The 23,465-nt window shown below is 36.9% G+C and overlaps 1 protein-coding gene across 6 annotated transcripts in view; it reads left to right on the top strand.

Moving 5' to 3' along the window:
• Positions 1–23,465, top strand: part of spoon (A-kinase anchor protein spoonbill) — a 189,430-nt gene that overhangs the window by 109,511 nt on the left and 56,454 nt on the right. Inside the window, exon 1 of one of the 6 annotated variants that reach the window (XM_069815966.1) lies at positions 21,263–21,417. The exons of the other annotated variants lie outside the window; for them this stretch is intronic. The gene's annotated coding sequence lies outside the window, so the exon portion shown is untranslated. Of the gene's footprint in view, positions 1–21,262; positions 21,418–23,465 lie in introns of those variants that run through there. 6 annotated transcript variants of the gene reach the window in all.

Raw genomic sequence — 23,465 nt, 5'->3', positions numbered from 1 at the left:
ACACTGAATTGAGGGTAGCCTAGATTGGGCTCCTCAATGAACAAAAATAATTGTTAATAAATAATTATTTACATAGGTCGGTGTGATGATAAATTTTTTGATTATAATGTGAGGTCCATTGGAAGTCGGGTCTTGATTCTGGTGGGAAATGTGGACTTCCTTCCGAGAGAGTAGTGGATGGCGCCTGGAATATTTTCTAGGTTGTTATAGAAATTCTTAGCTTGTGAATGAATAAACTGTTTGATTGTGTCAATACCAGTTTCTCTGTGTAGTTGGCTGTTACGGACAAACCAAGGAGAATTGAGTGCAATTCGTAGGACTTTTATTTTGAAATGACTGGATGTGTTTAATTTCACTTATTGTAGCTCCTCCCCAGACAGGACAGGCATAAAGCAGTAGAGGTCGTAATAGAGATGTGTAAAGTAGCATGCAATTTTGTAGCTTTAGAGATGATTTCTTGTTGAGGAGCGGATATAATTTAGTGAGTTTTGAGTAGGCCAATTTAAGTTTGTTGTTGATGTGATGTTTCCACTATAGACGGCGATCTAAGTGCACTCCAAGATATTTTACAGCTCCATCCTTTGGTTTCCAGGGTATCACGTTGGTTGAAAGATTTATGCATGGAGGATTAGCAGGACGACACAAAGTAAATATCATTGCTTCGCATTTATTGTAGTTCAGTGCGATGCGCCAATTTTCAAGCCAAGGGCATATGATGTTTAAGGCTTCCTGAAGGTGATTTGAGGCAATGTTAATGTTGCGATGGATTGCATAAAAGCTGTATCGTCTGCATACATAGTAATTTGTGCAGTTGGTGTTGCAGGAATGTCCGAAGTATATACATTGAATAATATTGGACCTAAGATAGAGCCTTGTGGAACGCCAGCACTAATGGGTCTAACAGAAGAGCGAGTACAACACACTCTGACTGAGATGAAATCGTTTAATTACCTTATCTTTGCCCGTATATATAAACTGTATTTTCAATTATCTTAAATTGAACTCAGTACTACAACAAAATGAAGTGTACCAATAGTTTTTGGAGCCAACGTATGATGATTTGGTGAGAATGTATGAAATGGAATAACAGATTATGCTGATGTTTAATAAGAAATCTTAAACTTGTAAACAAAAACTGAGAACTGTCTTTTCGCAAACCTTATTATGTAGGCCTACAATGACGATTGCATTAAAACCCATGCTTCACTTGTAGCTAGGCAACAACACAAGATACTTTCTTGACATACAGCAATAAATTATATTTGTAACTCCAGTACTTGTATAAACACAGAGGCAGAAAGTTGGCAGATGAGACATCAGCAAATATTTTGCAAACGGAGACATCTGGAGAAGTGTATGAATGCAGCTGATAATGATTGACACAGCTGAAGACATAATTATTACAAGCTCCGTTTGTATTCTCGATTCTAAACATATCTTAATGTCACAAGTGCTCGCATGTGTTATTTTACTTTCTTTCGGTCCTGGAACATACCTGACATTCGCATAATTACGTGGACAGGTAATTACGAAATTGCTGCAACATTCTCTTTAAGCGGTTTGCATTTCATATTCTATTAAATTACTCCTGCTTTGTTAGAATGTTCCAGATTTGAGCAGTTTACTTTCCCGTAGATTCTTCGGTCTGTTTGTGAAGTGTAAACGTGTTCATTTATCATTCTATCATTGGTCATCTCAACAGTATACCAGTAACTTATCAGTAGAGTCCTGCGTTTGGTTACCTAAAGCCTCTATGCAACCCCCAACAGTGTAGGTATGTATGGCGGCATCCAGCCCTGCTTAGTAGTTCAGGTCTGCTGTTCAGTGAATATATGAAAACAAAACAAAGCAAGGCGGATGGAAATGAGTGCTGCAGTAGAAGAATTTGGTAGCGAGCGTGTCATTAGGAAAAAGGAAAATGTATTTTATCAGAAAGGAGGAAATATTGTTCATTTGAAGGACTTAAAATGTTTTTACACTCATTAATTCATAAATTGACTTGTAAGGCACGCACTCATAATGTATTTTATTTTAAGCTTATGTTGAAACTTATACTTTTTTCATTTATTAATTCCAAACTTTAATTAGATCTGAAGTATCTAGATGCGTTTCACTTACTGTAAAAATCAGGGGTAGATTATTCCGGACGCCAGGTAGTCATGGCGACTAAAAATTGTATGTGGCGCCTGAATTGTTTATAGAGTTCAAAATTGTTTAAGACTTTGATCTATTTTGTCACTGCGGCTGATACGTAATGTTAACAAAAACTGTTGTAGGAAGATATTCGAACTTGTGTATGTTTTTTTTTTTAATTAATATCGTTACATTTTTGTGCATCTCCCTCTATTATCCGGTCCACACCTGTGGAGTAACGGTTAGCGCGTCTATCCGCGAAACCAGGTGGCCCGGGTTCGATTCACGGTGGGGGCAAGTTACCTGGTTGAGGTTTTTCCGGGGGTTTCCCTCAACCCAATATGAGCAAGTGCTGGGTAACTTTCGGTGTTGGACCCCGGACTCATTTCACCGGCATTATCTCCTTAATCTCATCCAGACACTAAATAACCTAAGCTGTTGATAAAGCGTCGTAAAATAACCTACTAAAATAAAAAAAAAAAATCTATTATCCTATATAGCTTCAGAGCGTCTTTGAGAGCGTGTGTTTGCATTGTATAGATATTTAATGTATGTGATTCGGGTTCCGCATATTTCGTATAGATGGCAGGACTGTGACCTATTTTTCTAGTTGTACACCACTTCGGTTTTCCATACTGTACATGATGTGTATCTGTGGAGATTTATATCGTGTACTAGGGTGAGTGTATGTGTAAGTGTTTGTGTAAGTATAGTGTCTGGAATGAGTGATGATGATGATCAGGAAGGGAGAAGGGGAAACCCGGTGTCGGCACGTAGCTTACTCCTGTCGAATAAGCACCAAGGGGGCCGCCAGACTTAACGTCCCCGTACGACGGACGAATCACTATCAACAGTGACATACACCTTCTCTTCATATGCACTGCGGAGAGATTTGGGATTTAACCCAGGCACATTGGTGCACAATCTAGTGATTAGAAGTTGCGCACCGCCATCTCTCCTAGTCCCTAGGTAGAAATTTTACAAGAACATTTCTGACCACGCCGAGAATCGAACCTGGCCGGCTAATCTGGAGGCAGACATGCTATCACAGAGCTTACTCGGAGGACTAGATATTTAATGTTGTTTAATATATTTCAGTAAATGTATCTTTATCTTGGCTCGAATGGTTTCCTCATTGCATGTCTGGACAAAATGTTGTAGCTCCTGAAAATAAAGGGGTTGGCACCTGATTTTTTTTTAGTTTCATCTATTCGTAGTAAAAATTATCTTTTATTGCATATAAGCTGCCTTTAAATATATGCTTCGTTATTTTTGTTATTAAATTCAAATGGTATTTCTCTTGTTCGTCCCGTGCCGTAGCGTCGTGGTCTAAGGCATCCTCCTACGACTCGCGTTACGAAATGCGCGCTGGTTCAAGTCCTCATGGAGAAAGAAATTTTCTCATGAAATTTCGGCCAGTGTATGGGACCGGTGCCCACTCAGCATCGTGATGCACTTGGGGAGCTACGATAGGTAGCGAAATCCGGTTGCGAAAGCCAGCTGTAACAGCTGGGGGATCATCGTGCTAACCACACAAGACCGCCATTCTAGTTGGATGATCGTCCACCTCTGCTTCGGCATATGGACGTGAGGTCAACAGCCCGGTGGTCGGTCTGGGCCCTTCAAGAGCTGTAGCGCCACGGATTATTATTATTATTATTATTATTATTATTATTATTATTATTATTATTATTATTATTATTCCTCATGTTCACCGACTTGCGTGAAGCGTGAACTGTTGACTTGCAACTTGCTCTCCGTACGAAGTTAGTATGATAGATGTACACCTAACTTGTATTAAAAGTAACCAAACGGAGGACTCTACTTATTAGTTATTGAAGTTCTTTTCACTTTCGTTAACGTAAGTACTGTGAAAGTTTTGAATTATACGAAGGCATTTCAAAAAGTTTTGCCTCCTAATTTATTTGAAAATGACTATAGTTATTTGAGTAAAACAAAAAGTGGTAACTCCTACAACTTTATTGTTGATACCCATATAATTATTTCTCCACATAGTCTCTCTAGCGATCAATGCTTCTCCCAGTGGGAGAGCAGTTTCTTTATAAGTTACCGTACTGTAGAATATTTAACTTTGACGACAGAATCACAGTCTCACTTCTGTCTCCACTGCATCGTCAGAATCAAGAGACGGTAGCAGAATTTAGGGTACAGCGTATGGTTATTTACAATCTACGTCCTAATATTACGGGCTTATACTGACAGGATTATTTCGGAGACCGTAGATTTCTATTCGAAAGATGTTATTTTGACTCCTCTATAAGCTCCTTCAGTTTGGGCACAAGCTTTTAAGTTACCCTGTATGTATGTATGTATGTATGTATGTATGTATGTATGTATGTATGTATGTATGTATGTATGTATGTATGTATGTATGTAATGTATAAGTGTTAGGTAATCGTTTCTTAAAATTCACTTAACACAAAGTTTTTTAAAATATAAATGTCTTTAGTTAGGTACTGTGTAAAATATATATTGAGAAGGAATGTCGTTTTTCGTGGCTTCGACTTCTGAATGAGATGTGCAAGTTTTCCTCGAAGTTGCATTGCCAATGCTGTTTAATTTCTTAGACCGTGACGAGAGCGTGACGTGAAAACTGCACTCGGCGCTGTGCAACGTCTTGCTGGAATGTACTGTTGTGGCCAAAATATAAAACTACCTGTCGTAAAACTATATAGCCTTACAGTATTTTGTCCTACAGCTTCCGAATTTGATTGCATCTTAAAACTGTTACTAATAAAAAAAAAAAAAAGGCAAAAACAGCAACAAAAGAAAATGTCTCTATACGCCAGGACTGTTCTTTTGTATTGATATAACATTTTTAGGTAGGTAGCGTATTTTTTGGTAATAATAGTGATGTGTTCGAAATTTTCCACTATTTCGTTGTTATGTACCCTTGTAGTTACCTAAAACATATTTAAGCAAAACAATTGCGCGAAATAACGCGAAATTTTGTTCATTGTGGGAAATATGTCGAAATATACCTTCTCTATCGCAAAATGAAGAAAATTTGCACCAAAATTGTATTCAATATCGTGAAAAAATTTGTATACTGTTTCAGTCAATTTGCCGATCGCTTGGTAACGCCAATATTTCTCCGTTTAATCTCTGGATTTTATGTACACACACTTTTACTGTATAGCTGTGAGCCACGGGTGTAGCTCAGTCGGCTAAGACGCTTATCTGCCGATTCGGAGTTGCGCTCGGGTGTGAATTTGATTCCCGCTTGGTTTGATTACTTGGTTGAGTTTTTTTCCGAGGTTTTCCCAACCTAAGGCGATTGTCAGGTAATCTATGACGATTCCTCGGCCTCATCTCGCCAAATATCATCTCGCTATTACCAATCCCATCGACGCTAAATCGATGGTGTTTGGGTAAAGGGAGATAAATCATAAAAATTAGTTTGGAGATAAAATTGAACTTCGAACCTTTATTGCAAATAATTTTTTACACAAAACACATCAACTGCTAGTGTTCTTTTGATTTTTGCACACTCACTTGTATAATATAACTTGTGTTTTCATCGGGGGAACAAAATTCCATCTGCACAAAAAAGTGATTTATCCCCCTTTACCCGAACACCACATAAATAACCTCGTCTTTGATACAGCGTTGTTAAGTAACGAAGTAAAAAAAATCTATAGCTATCGAAAAAAATATTAATTTTTGTAGTCGACTGCTGCAGTGTATTATGCACCGGAGGCTTTAATTTGATGCAAAAAGATTTTGGGGGGCACTAGTAGAGTATCACAATAAATTTGGTATGCATTATTTGCAGGAATTGTGGTTCCCTACATTTAACGTGGGCAGAGGGATGGTGTATTCTGGGTACACGAAAATAATCGTTGACGGTCATCGCACAAATCTACGTGCGGACAATGTGAAAATTGTGGTTAGTTTATATTTTGGCTGTGCTGATAAGTTGTGATACAACAATTTATTACTTTTTTTTTCTCGTATATTAAACATATAATAGATAATACATTTGACAATTATTTCATGAAATATCCACCAAATTTACAACTTATTTCACCAAAAATACGATTTCTAACCATTTTTAATATTTAAATATATTACCATTTTTTTGGCAAGAAAAGTTTTGTTTATTATTTCTTCCTTAGCCATTATTAAAGTTGGGTTTATAAATTGGAAAGGTTGTTTATTTACGAAATAGGTTTACAATATAAAAAAAATAAATTAATGAATTTCACTTTATAAATGAGTGAAATTAAGAAAACTGAATTTCACGTCGTTGTTAAACTTGCAAAAAGCAGAACGTGTTTATTCTCCTTCATAAACGGTGTCAAATGAAACCCCAGCATTAAATTCACATTAAATGCAATATTTAGCGGCAAATAAGTCTGCAACCCGCCTTAGCATTAAGATCACAAAGTTAAGGACGATATATTCCCCCTCGTTAAGAGGTCACGACACCTTGACTTGTCCCTTCTTCAAAGCGTACAGACATGTGACGTTGGGCTTCTGCCCTCTCCTATCCAACAGTACCAACAAATCTCCAGCAGAATTCACATATGAGGTCAGGGAGGCCATTTCAGTACTGGTACTGCATGTTGTTGGAAGCAGCTCATCACCTATGTTGCGTTGCTTTATCCTGTAAACAGTGCTGCATTTCCCTCTGACTAAATAACTTACTCGCTAACGGCAACTTGTAAAATTAATTCAGGAGATTTCTTGCCGCCTCAACAAAAGTAAGTTTCCCTATACACCTCCGGAACATGACAGATGGACCTTCATGCTTTGCTCTAGGGTTATTGCACTTACAAAGAAACTTAAATTCCTAGGATTCTGTTGCTGAAGAATTGAAAGCAGTACTCATCAGGGGGAAAGAATGATTCACTATTTCTCATTGTCACATTCGCGATGGTCCACGGCTCACTGCAATCTCATTTATTTATTTTTGGTAGGAGTGTTTTTTTATTTACTGTCACCCTATGCTACAAATGACATTTAATTGACATTCCTTTCAATGTACGGATGCACTCAGTATCGTTTCCTTTCCACTCGTGATCTTAAATACATTTGTAACGCGATATCCTCTTTAGCACTAGAAGTTGACATGTTTGAAGAACTCCTGAGAAGTTACAATTTTGAGGAGGAAAAATAAAAAGGAAGAGCGAAAGTAATTGGCAGGGTCACTAGGAAAGAAGAAACTGTCTACTCAAGGATGCACTGGAAGGAATGGTGAAGGGGAGAAAAGTTCGGAACAGGATGATAGACAACATTAGACATACGGATCGTGTGCGGATACTAGGATGAAGGCGGAAAAGAGGGAATGTTGGAGAATGCTGGGTTTGCAGTGAAGGACCTGTCTTGGGCAGAAAACTATGAATGAATTAACTTAGTTATGTGATAATGCTTCTGCATGTACGGCAAGTTGGAGTACAGTAGTGATGTTCAGAATAAACAGAGCCACTCCTTCGATTCTCTTGAGTTCATATGGTATTCATTTAGAGCCTTTTCCCGGAAAAGAGCGTTTTACCATAGTCTTGACGAAGCTAAATTTATTACACAACTTCCTCATTCCTGAGGTTGTGCCTCGCCTTCGTCTGAGGATGGCGTTACTTCTTACGATCATTGGGATTCGAAACTCCAGATCTGAACTCTCTCCTTTACGAATCAGGATTCTAGCCACGTCCATTGCGGACTATAATCCTCTCCACATAGCTGTATGCAGTCCATGAACAGTATTTATACTGAAGCCACCGACGTTGATCGTTTGCCTTCTGATCGGAGCTGCGCTTGGGATTGGGTTCGATTCCTGCTTGGTTTGATTACCTAGTTGGATTTTTTCCAACTGTAAAGCTAAAGTCGGGTAATCTCATTGCAAATTCTGGGTCTCGTCAAGATATGCCATCTCGCTATTATTAATTTCGTCGACGCTATATAACCTAGTAGGGCCATCGGCGTGGCTCAGTCGGTTAAGGCGCTTGCCTGCCGGTCTGAAGTTGCGTTAGGGCGCGAGTTCGATCCCCGCTTGGGCTGATCACCTGGTTGGGTTTTTTCCGAGGTTTTCCCCAACCGTAATGTGAATGCAAGGTAATCTATGGCGAATCCTCGGCTTCATCTCGCCAAATATCATCTCGCTATCACCAATCTCATCGACGCTAAATAACCTAGTAGTTGATACAGCGTCGTTAAATAACCAACAAAAATAAATAAAATAACCTAGTAGCTGATACCATGTCGTTTAATTACGGTAATAGGCTAAAGAATTCGGGTATGCCGGTATATTACTGCCAGCAACGCCTTTGTTTTAGTTGTTAACATTGCTAACTGAGGAAATGCGGATCTCTTCTCGTGTTTTTTCCTAATTCGGTCGTTTAACGACGCTGTATCCACTCTTAGATTATTTATCATAGTGAGGTGGCATTTGACAAAATGATGTCATTGAATCTTGCAAGTCGCAGCTACACTGTCTATCTTCGAAGATTGGGTTGTTCTGCCCCTAATTTTGTTAGGATTTTGAACCAACAGACGCTTATTGGTTATGAGTTCATTAATAGGACCAGATGAGATAATACTCGTGCAACAAATACAAGAAAGAGGCAAACTTCTAGTTTGGGATGTGCTGAATTTGTCTTAAAAGTCTCTGTTGGTTGAGCCATCATAAAACTTGAATGATACGTTATTTAAATTTCATCAAGGTTTCTCGCATATTTAACGAACGCAGTTGAGCGATAGTATTTCAATTGTGAAGTCACGTATATGAACTGGAAAAGGAACACGACCTCCCCGGAAGGTGTGTAACGTTCCGCATTGCGTGAGCATGTAAAAGTAGCTCTGGTTCCATTACTAGCACTTTCCTTCGTAAATGTCAGACATTGTTATTTTCCATTCCTGCTGAGCGTTGATATATATTCTCAAGTGCACAAAAATGTCTTGCGCTTTACAGTCACAGACCGTGAAACCGGCTTCTGCGGATCTTTCTGGCTTCGCTCTGCAGTCTTTTGAGAAGTTCTAAACTTCACGTTTTAATGCTGGCATACTTAACACAGTTGCAGCCTGCTCACTGTTCAAAACATACAGAGGTGAGCCTGCCTGGAGAGAAATAAAAAATAGGTTGCAGCCGCCAAATTACTCTTCAAGGAACGACCACTCATATAAATTGAGGGAAAGAAGACAGAGGACGGACACTGGAAAGTTTTCTTTTCTCAATCGTACTATCAGGGACTGGAATGCTTTACCTGCAGACTTGCTAAAGGCTTTACCAACAACCAAAAATGTATTTAAAAATAGGCTTAAGGACTTTACTAATAGACGGTAATTATACACAGTATTTAGAGGGTGTAAATGATATTTTGTTATTGAAGTGTTGTATCAGTGAAGAATTATGTTGTCAGTGAAGTGTGTTGTGTAAGTGAAACGTGTTCCTGTCAGTGAAGCTTTATAGTTTATAGTGGCAGTGCAAAGTATTTGAACAGTGAAATGTTTTTGAAGTGTTAGTGAAATCAGGATAGAATCAGTGAAATGTGTCGTAGTTGCAGTGCAGTGAGTGAGTTGACAGCGAAATGAGTGTAATGTTGAAAGGTACTTGTGCAGATATGAACATATCATACTCGTGGGGTTTAGTTCGAACTTAGGTTTAAGATACAAATTAGATTTATTTTAAATGTTATTTTAAGCGATCGTGCTTCATTTAGGATATTCCCTGTTATTATTATTATTATTGTTATTATTATTATTAGTATTAATTATTAGTATTATTATTAATTGTATTTTTAATTAATAAGTTTATTATTGTCATTATTGAGTGTAATTAGTTACCGCTGCCACCGGGTATATACCCATTGCAGTGTGAATAAATACATACATACATGATTAATTGCCGTACCATTAGCATCTTCGTTTCTGAAGTCCAGTGAGGTTGTCCTATTTTTGCACATTTACATTGAAAGTTTGTTGCATTTTTAGAAGCCGAGCAGCAAAATGCGACAAATGTGACTGTGGCTTAAACCCTGCAATAAAATAATTATAAAATGACCTGGTTTCCAGGCTAGCCACACTACAGGCTCGAAATTTTCTTCGGCGTTATTATGAGTTAAGTTTTTCAAGGCTATTCATATTACATCAGTGGCTTTATCACAGTGAGATATATGCTGAGCGCTCAGTGATGTTTGACACTGCTCTTTAGATATCTTTAGCTGATGTTCTAATGGTTGACAAAGGTCGGACCATTAGTATCAATGGCTTTGTGCTGTGTAGTAGTGCGTATCATGCTTTTGTTGTTCGTAGTATTTTAGTGGGTTTTATGTCCTCTTAGGTAACTTTGTTATGATGATGAAAAAGCATCAGTTCGCAGCATTTTAACGGAAGTACACTTTTTTAGGTCTCCCTAGGCCGGAAGTGGTTTTCGGCGTACTATTATAATGAGTTTTATGTAACTAAAATATTATTTTGCATGAAACAAAAAAGTCAATTCTCTCACACCGACCCATTCATCTTTACTGGTAAAAGAAGCTCTCAGATAAACCTAATCAAAGCAAATAATATATAAAATGTAAGGGAGGGAGTTTTCAGCGACAAGTAGGTAGAGGTTTAAAAGAAAAAAAAAATAGTGAAATATTTTAAGTTACATCCCTAAACACTATCGGCAAGACATAAGAGGCAAATTCTTTCTATTCACCAGCCCGCAATTTGTCAGAGGATAGTCATTGTTGGAGTTGAAGTCTGGTACTCCCGAATACTTTGTAGGCACTGTCGTAGCTCAGTCAAGGTTTCTACCAAAATAATCCGGGATTCACTGGCGATAAGATCTGTGAGATTTTTGAATAACTATATGGCTGTTAACCGGTTTTTACCGTGTACCCGGTTTTCCGCTGTCATTTCCCTTTCTATTGTCCCATGCCGTGTAAGTGTCTCTGAATAGCATTTGTAGTTAAAAAGGGACATTCCAGAAAGTACACATTACCATTTTTTTTTAATTTACTCGCAGGTGTAACAGCAAAGTTGTTTCTGTTATGTAGTATTGGACTGATCTTAATTTTTGGTTTCGTTACAGGACATGTTTAAATTTGGCATCGTAAAACTCTACTTAAAGTCGGCGAAATGATCTTACAGGCGGTCTTCTTCCTGAGTGCATACATGCTTTTAGTTACACGAACATGAATAAATTCTGTAACATACCTGTCTGTGCATTAGTTTCAATTTTTGATGTGAATACATCTTTGCCCGAGGTATACTTAATGAGAAAATCTAACATTTTTAGCGTAACACGAAGTTGAAGAGGCCTCCACTAGATGCTGCACATAACAAAGCGCATGCGTGCCGCCATCTACCGAGTATTACATAATATACTTGCATGCGAAAATGCAAATCGTATCTGTGATGATGGAAAAATAACGAAATGGAATTGCGGTTAACATTATAGTGGCTAGTCGATAGATTCGAGGTTCGCGGGCCAAGAGCGATTGTCTTTCTTTGTACTCTATATAGCAAGTTTTGCTTCATTGTACCGTCGTCGTCGTCGTCATCATCATCATCATCATCATCATCAGACCGAAGGCCTGTTTGCCTCATAAATGTAGTTAGGTCTCTAATTGCATAATTTCTTTGGAATTCGGCCTTTAAGCATGCTAGTCGTGCATTATTTTCTATATTTATTATGATTACGTGCTATATACTTGGTTATATTTAACTGGTTTATGCCTGTTTTCTTTATGATCTCTTGAAAGTTTAAAATATGAGTACATCAATGTAGAACCTAACTCTGTTTGTATAATTTGGTTTCATTTGGGTAGACTAGGATAATTGTAAACACTTTTCACTGATTTAAAATATATTTCAACATCACACAACCCTCAGTAACGGTAAGCATGACAAAGAAATATTGTGTTATTTTTAGATCTTTCTTTTCCCTGAAAATGGGTTTAAAATAATAAGGTTGACTTTTTTTTCATCTTTTAATTCTGAGTTTACATTTACCCCACCTGTTTACATTTACCCCTTTGAGAGAGGGTAATTGTAAACACCAATTTCCGCACGGGCTATCAGACACTGAACATTTTTTGTTCTGTTTCAGAAGAAAGAGCTCTACTCCTTCCAACTCCAGTTTTGGTCACTGGCACATTTCGTCCCTTTAACGTATGATATATGACGGATATAGGAACTCAGTACCTCTCCTGAGCTTCACGATAACTGTAGTTACTATTTTTCGCATCTGTGACAACCCTCTCTAAATTCTCTACAGTGTAGTTGGGTGAGGGTTTCTTTTATTACTGAAAAGTACGAAATTTAACCATAGTAAACATGTTTACAATTACCCCCAAGGAATTAGAACTATGGGACAAATGTAAACACGTCATAATTAAATGAACTGAGGTTATGGGAGATCTCAAAACCACTGTAATAAATGTTAACTACTATACATTACTCATAAAACAACATATTCTTAAAAAAAAAATAGCACAGTACGTTTACTTACAATGCCAAAAAATGAAGGTGAAGCAAAATTATTTCTCAACTTTTTTTTGTAGACTCTTACAAAACATTCGTTCACAATTAAGCAGTTACTCCTATTTGGCGCCAAACTGCTTTGTAGATTAGTCAATATGTTAATTTAAATATTCTCCGGAATAAAATTTTTATATTGACAGTTTTGTATTTCTCACAGCATTTGTTTACAATTACCCCTGTTTACAATTACCCTCATCTACCCTATAATTAAATAATAATAATACTTTATTGCCAGAACAAAGATATATATTGCTTTTTTATATAAAAACACGCTAGCATCCCTAGAAAGAGTAAAAGCACCCCCAGAAGAGTGACAGATATTCTGTAAAAGTGGTTATATGCCCTGGAAGTTGTTGAATAGAGTAGGTATAATGTTACATTTTCTGATTCAGAAGATCCTCAAGTACCGATTGTAAGTGCTTGATTCCCAGGAACCTTCGTGCCTACTCATTCAGCTCTTGAATAATGAATGAGAAACGCATGACTTGATGTGCGTGTCCTATTGCCATGTTCATTGAGAGCAGCGTGCCTCTTTCGGAGGAACAAGGATGCTTGCGCGTAGCAGCATGATGCTCTTTTGCTTTACGCAGGTCGGGTATCTGACTCCCGTTGGTTCGTTCTACTCCACTCGCTTGATACGGTTATTGCAAAACCCATTTATTTACGCGCTAATGCAGTTTTTGCAAATTTGTCTGCGTATGAAATTTGCTTTTTAGTCTCTTATTTAAGACGTTTATCAACTACTAGGGTCCACACCTGTGGAGTAACGGTTAGCATGCCTAGCCGCGAAACCAGGTGGCCCGGGTTCGATTCCCGGTCGGGGCAAGTTACCTGGTTGAGGTTTTTTCCGGGGTTTTCCCTCAACCCAATATGAGCAAATGCTGGGTAACTTTCGGTGTTGGACCCCGGACTCATTTCACCGGCATTATCATCTTCATCTCATTCAGACGCTAAATAACCTGAGCTGTTGATAAAGCGTCGTAAAATAACCTACTAAAAAAATCAACTACTAGGTTATTTAGCTTCGATGAAGTTGGTGATTGCGAGATGGTATTTGGCGAGAAAATACCATTGAGGTAGTCAGCCCAAGCGGGAATCGAACTCAGCCCGATCGCAACTCCGGATCAGCAGACAAACGCGCTTCCGAGCTACGTCGATGGTACATACAAGCTGTCAAGAATGTTAAGATATTCTCGTTTTTACCGTACAGTCATTCCAAACTTCACATAAATATTCGTACTTCATGGTATACTCTGTGTAAAAATCTGCCAGTTACCTTAATCATCGTCTTCATCAATAACTACACGGATTAGGCTGGTATTACACTATCAGAGTTCTTTGACAGAGAATATGATAAGCTATTTTACCAAATATGTGTGATAAAATGTAGGATTTGAAGTATATTACACTTGTATAAAATGTCTTATTAGCATTCCTTCATAGGTAGGCCTACATACGTACATATTTAAATTATTGGGGGGGGGGTGGAATTACAGCTAGTTGAACGCAACTGTCTAAAAATGGATTTAATGTCAGTTTGTGACTGTTGTATTGTCTTGAGTGTCTTCCGGAAAATATTCACAGAGTTGTTTAGATTTGTGAAAATTTAATTTAAAAAACTGGTATCTACCGCTGGACTTCTATGCCCGAGATTGCGGGTTCGATCCCGTGTGCTTAAATGCGACAGATCATGTCAGTAGATTTACTGGCATGTGAAAGAACTCCTTCTTCTTCTTCTTCTTCTTCTTCTTCTTCTTCTTCTTCTTCTTCTTCTGGCATACAGCTCTTACAGTTTAGCTAAAGCCTCCTTTAAAACAATAGCCCAATCACTTCTGTCATCTGCCCTCTTCCTCCATCTCCTTATTCCCACTTTCTCAAATCTTCCTCAATACAGTCTAACCATCTCAATCTGGGACGACTCCTATCTCTTTTCCTCCAGTGTTCCAGTGAAGATCATCTTCGCCATTCTTTCGTCCTCCATTCTAATTAAGTGACCTACCCATTCAAGTCTTCTAATTTTTATCGAAGTTACTATATTAGGTTCCTTATATACTTGTTCTAATTCCAAGTTACTACGGATTCTCCAATTATTTTGTTCTTTGACAGGACCATAAATCTTTCTCAGAATTTTCCTTTCCCATCTGTGAAAGAACTCCTGCGGGACAAAATTCCGGCACATCGGCAACGCTGATATAACCTCGGCAGTTGTGAGCGTCGTTAAATAAAACGTAACCTTAACATTAACCGCACTGGAATGCATCACTTCTTTTTGTCAAGTAATGTAGACAAGTTTCTTTATAATTCCTCTGATTTTATCGCTGGCTGTTACTAAATTAACACATTGGTCTTGCAAACTCGTACTGTTGAAAGTGTTTGAGTGTTCGAATATATCAGTAAAGTAGGCTACTAGAGATTTATTTTATTTTTATTTAGTACGTTTATTTCTACTGGCAGAGTTAAGGCCATAAAGCCTTCTCTTCCACTCAAACAGTATAAGTACAACAGCAAATATAAAAATGGCAGAAATACAGGAACAATATACAATTAATAATAATAATAATAATAATAATAATATTATTATTATTATTATTATTATTATTATTATTTTTATTAATAATAGTGGTAGTAAATGAAAACAAGTTTAATTACATGTAATTCTAAGAATGAAACAATTACAGTAATGTGAATCTAAGTAATTGTTAAAATAATAAAGAAAATCTATATATTAAAAATTAAAATCGTATATTAGAAAAAAATATATTTTAGGAAAGCTCGCAGTCTAGCTGACAACCGGGTTTTGAACTTAGTAAATGTCTGACAGCCCCTTAAGGTATGAGGTAGGGAGTTCCAATGACGAGAAATTGAAACGGTCAATGATGAAGAGTATCGGGAAGTGTTATGATGAAGTATACTCAAAGTACCGGTGATCTGAGATAGAGTATTTAGGTTATGGTTGGAGCATAAATAGACAAGACGAGACGACGTAACTTGGGGTTGAGGTGCGCAGAATTTGAAATAGAAGAGAAAGACAGTGTAAAGTTCTGCGATCGTTGAGCTGGAGCCAAGATAAAAATTCGAAAAATGGTGAAATATCGTATCGAGATGATCTTCACATAATATTTCATGTCATTGTTGCACTATATTTTTCTGTTTTGATTGTTCTTTGGGTGGTTTTCACTAATTTTGAGCAACATTGTCGTATTAGGTGTTCGCGTAGGCTTCCGCGACTGGTGTACATGGTCTCTGGATAAACTTCTACCGCGTTGTCTTGGTGTTGGTGGCTGACGTTTCGGCCGCTGTGTTGTGGTCATCTTCAGAGCAGTTGTTGGATAAGGAAATAGTCTGCGAGCTCATATATTTCTTTATTCAACAACTGCTCTGAAGATGACCACAACACAGCGGTCGAAACATCAGCCACCAACACCAAGACAACGCGGTAGAAGCCCCGAAGCTTATCCACACACCATTGTCGTATTAGATTTTACAGGGGTTTGTATTTTTCGAATGAGGTTAAGCACCCTACAGTTCGTTGGAGGGGGGGGGGGGTCGCATACAGAAGTCTCGTCCAAAAGTGGATCGCGCCTTCAGAAAGTTTGGGAGCCGCTGTTCTACAGAATACTGCAATTTCAATTTTAAAGTAGGCCTACGGTATTGAATATTAGTGGAGCATATGAGTTCCACGTAACACAGCAGACATGGCCAACAGGATTACATATGGGATTATGAATTAATCTCTCGTATGCAGCTAATTACTGTTGAAACGTAATATTTTACATATTGTTTTCCCTTATTGTCCAAAACCGCTCATGTTACCACAAATATGCAGCAGTAAGAGACCGAGAATTAATCTCGTTTACTGTCGAATGCGTGTACTTCTGATTTCGCTATGCATACTCCACCTTTGCCTTTCATTTCCAGTGCGTATTACTTTTAAATTGAGTCGTTAATTAGTTACATTGGAAAGGTCTGTTACACGTTTACGCATATCAGCAATGGTGAAGGAGGATTAATTGCTCTGAACCAATTATGCACTGTCACAACCCCCAGGTGATGAGGCCGGAGTTGGTACAAAGTTTCACTTTCTCTTTAGTGATAGACGTATATCCAGCTGATCGTTATAAAAAGAAAGCTATGTATTTAGTCTGTATCTATTGCGTTCATTGAATCGTGCAGGGAATGGTCTAATTTACATATGCAAAATATTGGTTTCTTTTCGCAAGAAATGTAACTGGCTTTGGAGTTGTTTCGATAAATCAGCACAGTAAATATTTTTAGTCTACCATAAGTTTAATAATTTTTAATATAGTATACATTGAAATAGAATAATGGCGCCAGGATTTTCGTCTGGGGAGGACGAATTTGGAGCTTGCTTTTGTCGAGCGGGCGTTTATTGCGCATTTCACCATCAAGCTAATGAGATTTAGCGATCGATTTTCAGTAAGACATAAACAGAAAAAAGTTTAATGAGAACGTGTAATTATTTGGCGAACAATCGGTTCATACCCTACCCAGTGACATCAGAGACTGTCGGAATTTAGTAGCGTTCAAAAGCAAACTTATTGAGCATTTTCTTACTCCGTAGAGTAGGTTTAATTTTTACTTAATTAATAAAAAAAAGTTTCTCTCTTCTTAACTTTTACAATAAACTGCCTAGCTTTTATTAATCAGTTAATCTTATAGTTCTTTGATTTTTATTGTATTTGTAAATTTAATATTAATTGTAATTATAATTGTAATTGTATTCTTAATATTGTAGTTGTAATCCCCTGGTAGAGGGGAAGAGAAGGCCTGATGGCCTTATCTCTACCAGGTTAAATAAATAAATAAATATTTAAAGAACTCTTTCTCCCACAATTATGGTTAGTTCATTTCCAGTAATTTTGCAAGACGAAGAAGTAAAGGCCTAAATGTAATTTGAAACATCTTGATTTACCTGCTAACCGGAGTTGAGCTCGAGCGTGGTATGGGCCGATTATCTAATTGGATTTTTTTCCAAAAATTTCCCCAACAGTAAGACGAATGCCAGGTAATCTATAGCGAATTCTGTCCTCATCTTCCGAAATACCATCTCCCTATCACCAATTATATCAACGCTGTATAACCTAGTAGTTGATAAAGCGTCGTTATTAAGGTACGGAATTTCCTACCTTGATGATATTAAAAACATGTCTTACGTAAGGAACATTTTCTGGAAAACTGTTGAAGCTAGCCAACTGATTATTTTACAGCTTATAACCACATAACTTGACTTTATGCTGAAACAGTAATTTTTCTTAAATTTACTTAATTACCGAGAAATAATTTTTCCCTCATTCGTATATATTTTCTTCAGTGCCCTACATTACTCCCTGTAACATTTTCAGAATTTTAACAAATTCGAAAACATTGTGTCAGTACACGTAAAACTTCCAAGTACACGATTTCTGAAAATTTCATCATTATAGATTAAATAGAAACTGAGAGAAGGTTACTTTTGTATGGAAAATCCAAACTTACGGAAAGTAAGCGTTAAAATAAGATATACATAGAGTACTACATCCGCTCCTTAGAAAAACGAACAATTGACATGGATATAATTTTTAGTATAATTATATGTGGTAGGCCAATACCATTTTAAAGAAGAAAATCAAAGAACAAATTGGAAAAATTATATAATTATAGTGTGTGTGTGTGTGTGTGTGTGTGTGTGTGTGTGTGATTGTCCGCCCAAAATCCATGAATTTATAGAAAATGAGCGTTAGAATCAAAACTTGTATAGGCTACCCTTCTCAAAAATCGAAAAGTGAATGGTTAAACTTTTAGTAAGGTACAGTATAGTTATATGTGAAGTGCCATTTTAAAGAGGGAAAACCAAATACTGTAATAAATTGAGGAAAAATTAAATATGAATCCAAATTTTCATCCAAAATCAAACTTCATTGCCGCTTAAATAAAAAAAAAAAAAAAGACATCTTGAATTTTCCTTCGTCATGCAGTTAAGGATACATCAAATCAAAAGTCCGTTCTATTGAGCGTTTAGTTTTCAAAAATAAAATTGTAAGATTGAGAAATATAAAAGTATTATTCTCTTTAAAAAAAAACTAGCCCTGTTCATGTTACAAAGAATGGGTTCGTTATTCGATCTGTCTTATTAGTACAGATTGATGCTCTGGTTGTTGTGAAGAGCATAATATTTTTCCACAAATACCTCCATGCAGTCTGGTTAGTGTCTTTTCTATAGCAAAGATAAGATTGCGTTAGACAATCGTTTGCCATTCTGGTGCGAAGATGTTTTTTTCCTTAACATTCACGAAGAGGGACGATCAAATTATGAATTAGATGCCGGTAATGTTACTGCAATTACAGCTAGTTACTATAGTTCATTGAAAACTAATTGAAATTCTTTAAAAAATAATGAACGGCTGAAATAATAAACTCTCATTTGTACTTTTTTTTGTATTCAGTTATTTAATGGAGTAGTTTCAGTTCATATTGTGGGCTCTATTCCACTGTGATAACGATAACTGTTATTGCTACACATAATTTGTTGTCCAGTACATCATGAACTCATAAGACACGTTCTTTTCAACCAGTGAAAAATAAAATGAGACCATGTAAAGTTGCACAGACTCGTTTGCTAACGAACAGAAATACACAAACCGAAGCCTTCCTTAAAAATAAATACAAACATTGAACTCGGCACATTGTCTCTGCTGTCGATTCAAAACATTAACAAGAATCTGCAGAATCTCTGCTGACTGGATGCTGTATAGTTAAGCTTGCTATTACTCTTACAATAATACGGATTCAGCAAATAAAATAGAATATGAAGGTCAAACAAAGATCTGGTGTTTACTTCTGATTTAAGATTCTGGCTGATACATCTATTATCAATTTAAATGTGTTGGAGGAAGAACAACTGTTGCATACATCTCAAGTCTGATTAGTGAAATATATTACTATAATATTCGACGATGTGTGCAATGGAGGGGGGAAAGGAACTGACCAATTTACTTCATTACTCCTCTTTAGTCCCCTCATGGGTTATGTCTTATTGGTGTCACGAGCACGGCGGATTTTCGGTCCCAACGCAGCGACAAGACGCCACGTCTCTTGGTGTTGTAGGGAGGAAGCGTAGTGACCTCCCTGCAACTGTCGTACACCTAACGTTCAGCATCGGGACCGATAATCCGCTGTCTGCTGTCTGCTTATATGGTTCCAACCAGTTTTTCGACTGTTAACTAAACATACACATACAAGGTCTGGTGTGTGATATGTCCAAAAGTGCCAACAATTGCGGATTGCGTCTTGATTGAAAATTATTGTGAAAAATCAAATTTATCTATAATAATCTCATTAGGGTTTTTGATTTATCTAGAAAAATCGAAACTTGAGTGGATTTAATTGACTTTTACACGATTAGAAGAAAGTATATAAAGATTAGAAGAAATAAAGTACTCTAATACAATAAAATATTGGAGTAGGCTACGTGCCGGCATCGGGTTTCCCCTTCTGTCTTCTTCACCATCATCATCCTCACCCTTCCCTACACTACACCTACTCGAACACTTACACATACGTTCACCCTAGTGCACGACATAATTCTTCATAGATACACGTCATGCATAACATGGTCCGCCGAAGTGGTGTGCAACTTGAAAATGGGTCACAGTCCTCCCATCTATTCGCAGTATGCGGAACCCGAATCACGCAAGTGAAGTGGGTAGGCATTAGGTACACACACAATAAAATATTAACTTACTAAAATATGTACTAAACTGTCTTGCAAATGTATTATTGTATCATCTCATCATTCCAGATATTCCGCTAGATGGCAGTTGTATGTTATGATGAGCTGTTCTCTTATTGCCAGTTGTCCCAACTATACAGTCTTTCTTTGAACTCTATGGACGATTACTAGTCAAGAAAGCTCTTTTGATTCAGTTCAATTTTTTAGTAAAAAAGTTTCATTCCACTTCAATTATCAATAAATATATTGAACCATTATGGGGTTCCATTACCCACTAAGAATCCATAAATGTTGGATAAAAGTATGGAAAACCTTGTTGGATTTTGGGTAAATAATAATAATAATAATAATAATAATAATAATAATAATAATAATAATAATAATAAAGAAATCTTTCACCTTAACCAATAACAATTTATTTACATCAAAAATTAAATGAAGTAATATGAATAATAAAGATAACCAAGAAAAAATCACAAAATATCAAACAACACACTAAAATGTCATAAACTATATACGTAAATAAGTACGAGTTTTACTTAATTTCTGTTTTGAAGTAATAGGAAATAACCATGTATTCAGAATAAGTCAATATTTTCTTGTCTCTCGTAAATTTAAAAAAAATGTGAAAGACGAATGTTAATGTTGCCTGCATACTTTCAGTTCCTTTGTATCTACGCAAAAACAATTGCGTAACGACTTCCCTGCCCCATTGTCTCACGTTTCTCACCGACTGATCCGAGGGCACATGTCCATTGCGCGTGTGTGACGAAATCCCTTGCAATGCGGTCCGGCACCTCCAGTTATTTCGTCGTTGCCGCCCCGTGATGCAATTCGACGTCGTCGTTACCCCCTGTGTGACGTCATCACGAACTCCAGTATTGACCGACTCGGCCCAACACGGAACAGCGGCCGGTCAAACCTGAGTGCGACCAAACCCGTTGGTAGCTAATCACGTGGCAAGGTATCTCTTTTAGTGGGAGTGTAATTTGCAAAGTGGGGTGGCACTCGAACCCGGAACCTTACGCAAGCAGGTCAGGTTGAACGGCAGGCCACGTGGTCATGTGAGTATCTCATTCATGGTTATGTGTGATTTTATAAACGAACACATTTGATATTTGTTTAAATTAATGTAGACTTTAAATTCTGGCTTTATGTAGAGACGGAGATGCGATTAGCTTCGAAACACGTGGGCGTTTATGCGTGTGCGTGTGTGCTTGTGCGTGTGTATATGTGGGCGTTTGTTTGATACCTCGCCCATCTCGACTGACCGTTTTGGAAGAACATTGATAGAGTAATATAACATTTAGTCGTTCTTTGTATCGTTTAAATGTATTTGAAACACAGTGCTTATGAACCGTAATTTCTGAGCGTGTGGATATGTGTAATTAACCGTTTCCGGCATAAGTTTTATCACCGTCCAGACGTAGTATAAATGTGGTTTTCTGTTCTTTTATTTCACGTGTGGTTGAATTGCAGTCTGGAATCGAACTTTACAAAGCAAAGGTATAACCTCATTTAGAATAAGTTATTTTCGATATACGAGTGATATTCCATCGATCAAAGTTCGATATACGAGTGATATTCGATCGATGAAAGTTCGTGTATCTGGATTTGAATCCCTCCTGAATACTAATTACAGATACATTTCCTAGACTATAGTGTTTTGTATAGATATTTTCATTTCGTATACAGGTATGTAAATGATACTCAAGTTTTTAAACTATTTAAAGTTTGTTTTATTTGCTTCATTGAAATTCAAAGCTGCCTCTTGACAAAGCTTAACAATCAATTTTATTTACAAATGAATTTATATAGAGATGTCATTGATGTCATATCAGTAACAAAGATATATTGGTCAAGATCGTTGGAATTAGCGAAAATGTTTCAGGAGACAGTAAAAGAAGTATGCAGTTAATAATTTTGAAAGGTAGGAAATTGTTTTCTAGTAAGTTAATAAGAGTATAAATTTTTTGTTTCAATATCCAGAGAGCCTTTAAGGGCTAGTAGGGATATATTTTAATAATAGTAATTGGGATACCAAGTTTCTTGCAGACATCAACAAGGAATTTAGGAATTGTCCCTCTAGCACAGATTAGAAGACCAATAACTTCAGTATTACGGAATTGATATTTTCGTTGTAGTTGGTTGGTAGGTAGTTTTGTTTTTCTTGATAACTTCCATCGGTTGGTTTGTATCCATCTCGAATCTAACCGTTGCACCTAGAACGCTAGAATATATGCTTTTTTGTATTTCATGCAGGATTGTTTTGCTTTACGAAGGAACTATTTAGAAACGAGTAAGGTTGGAGTGCGGATATTTTTCATATCTTCCTCTGCTTATTTGTCGGTGGTATTAACGCTTCTTTTGTTAAAACTACTGAATTTTTAGTGTGTGAAAAGTAACTTTTTCCCGCATTGTCACTAGACCCGTCCAATCCTTTTTCTTTTGGAGTACTTTAACATTTATTTGTAAATATTTTTACAGATCGAAAACTGCGTTAGTTGGCTTTTGATTGCTCTTACCCATTGACAAAGGTGCTCCTCCTACCAACACTTTATATACTTTTTACAATATATAGTTGATATGTAACATTTTTTTTCAGAATTACTAAAGAAAAGAAACTTATTGGAATTAAATTTATGACACAGTAGGTAATTTCCGGTACTTTAGTTCTATACCTGTTTTAATTCTAATTGTTCAGAATGTAAAGTGGAAGTATATGTTAATTCCTTCATTTTTAAGTTTCTCACTATGCGAAGTGGAAAGATAAAATATTGTAATGTTCCAAAAAAAATCGATTTCTAGATTTCACGAAAATAAGTACACGTTTCCTGCAACTCTTATAGCAGAAAAAAAATTGCCCATTCATACCGTCTGTGTACAGCGAATAAATCTACACTGTTGCACGAATTTTGTTCATATACAGTACCGGTACTTTCGAGTCAATTTATCCGGAAATGATGTCCATAAAATATAGTAAATTTAGAAAAATTAGTGCGGCTCTATTTGGAAATCAAAAACCAGTCAATGACTATTTACCGTTTCGTATCATTTTTAGTGGTTTATTTTACGATGCTTCATCAACTGCTATGGTTATGTAGCGTCTGAA

Source organism: Periplaneta americana, chromosome 17 (assembly GCF_040183065.1).
Source record: "Periplaneta americana isolate PAMFEO1 chromosome 17, P.americana_PAMFEO1_priV1, whole genome shotgun sequence".
NCBI lineage: Eukaryota > Metazoa > Arthropoda > Insecta > Blattodea > Blattidae > Periplaneta > Periplaneta americana.
This window is presented reverse-complemented; position numbering and strand designations above follow the sequence as displayed.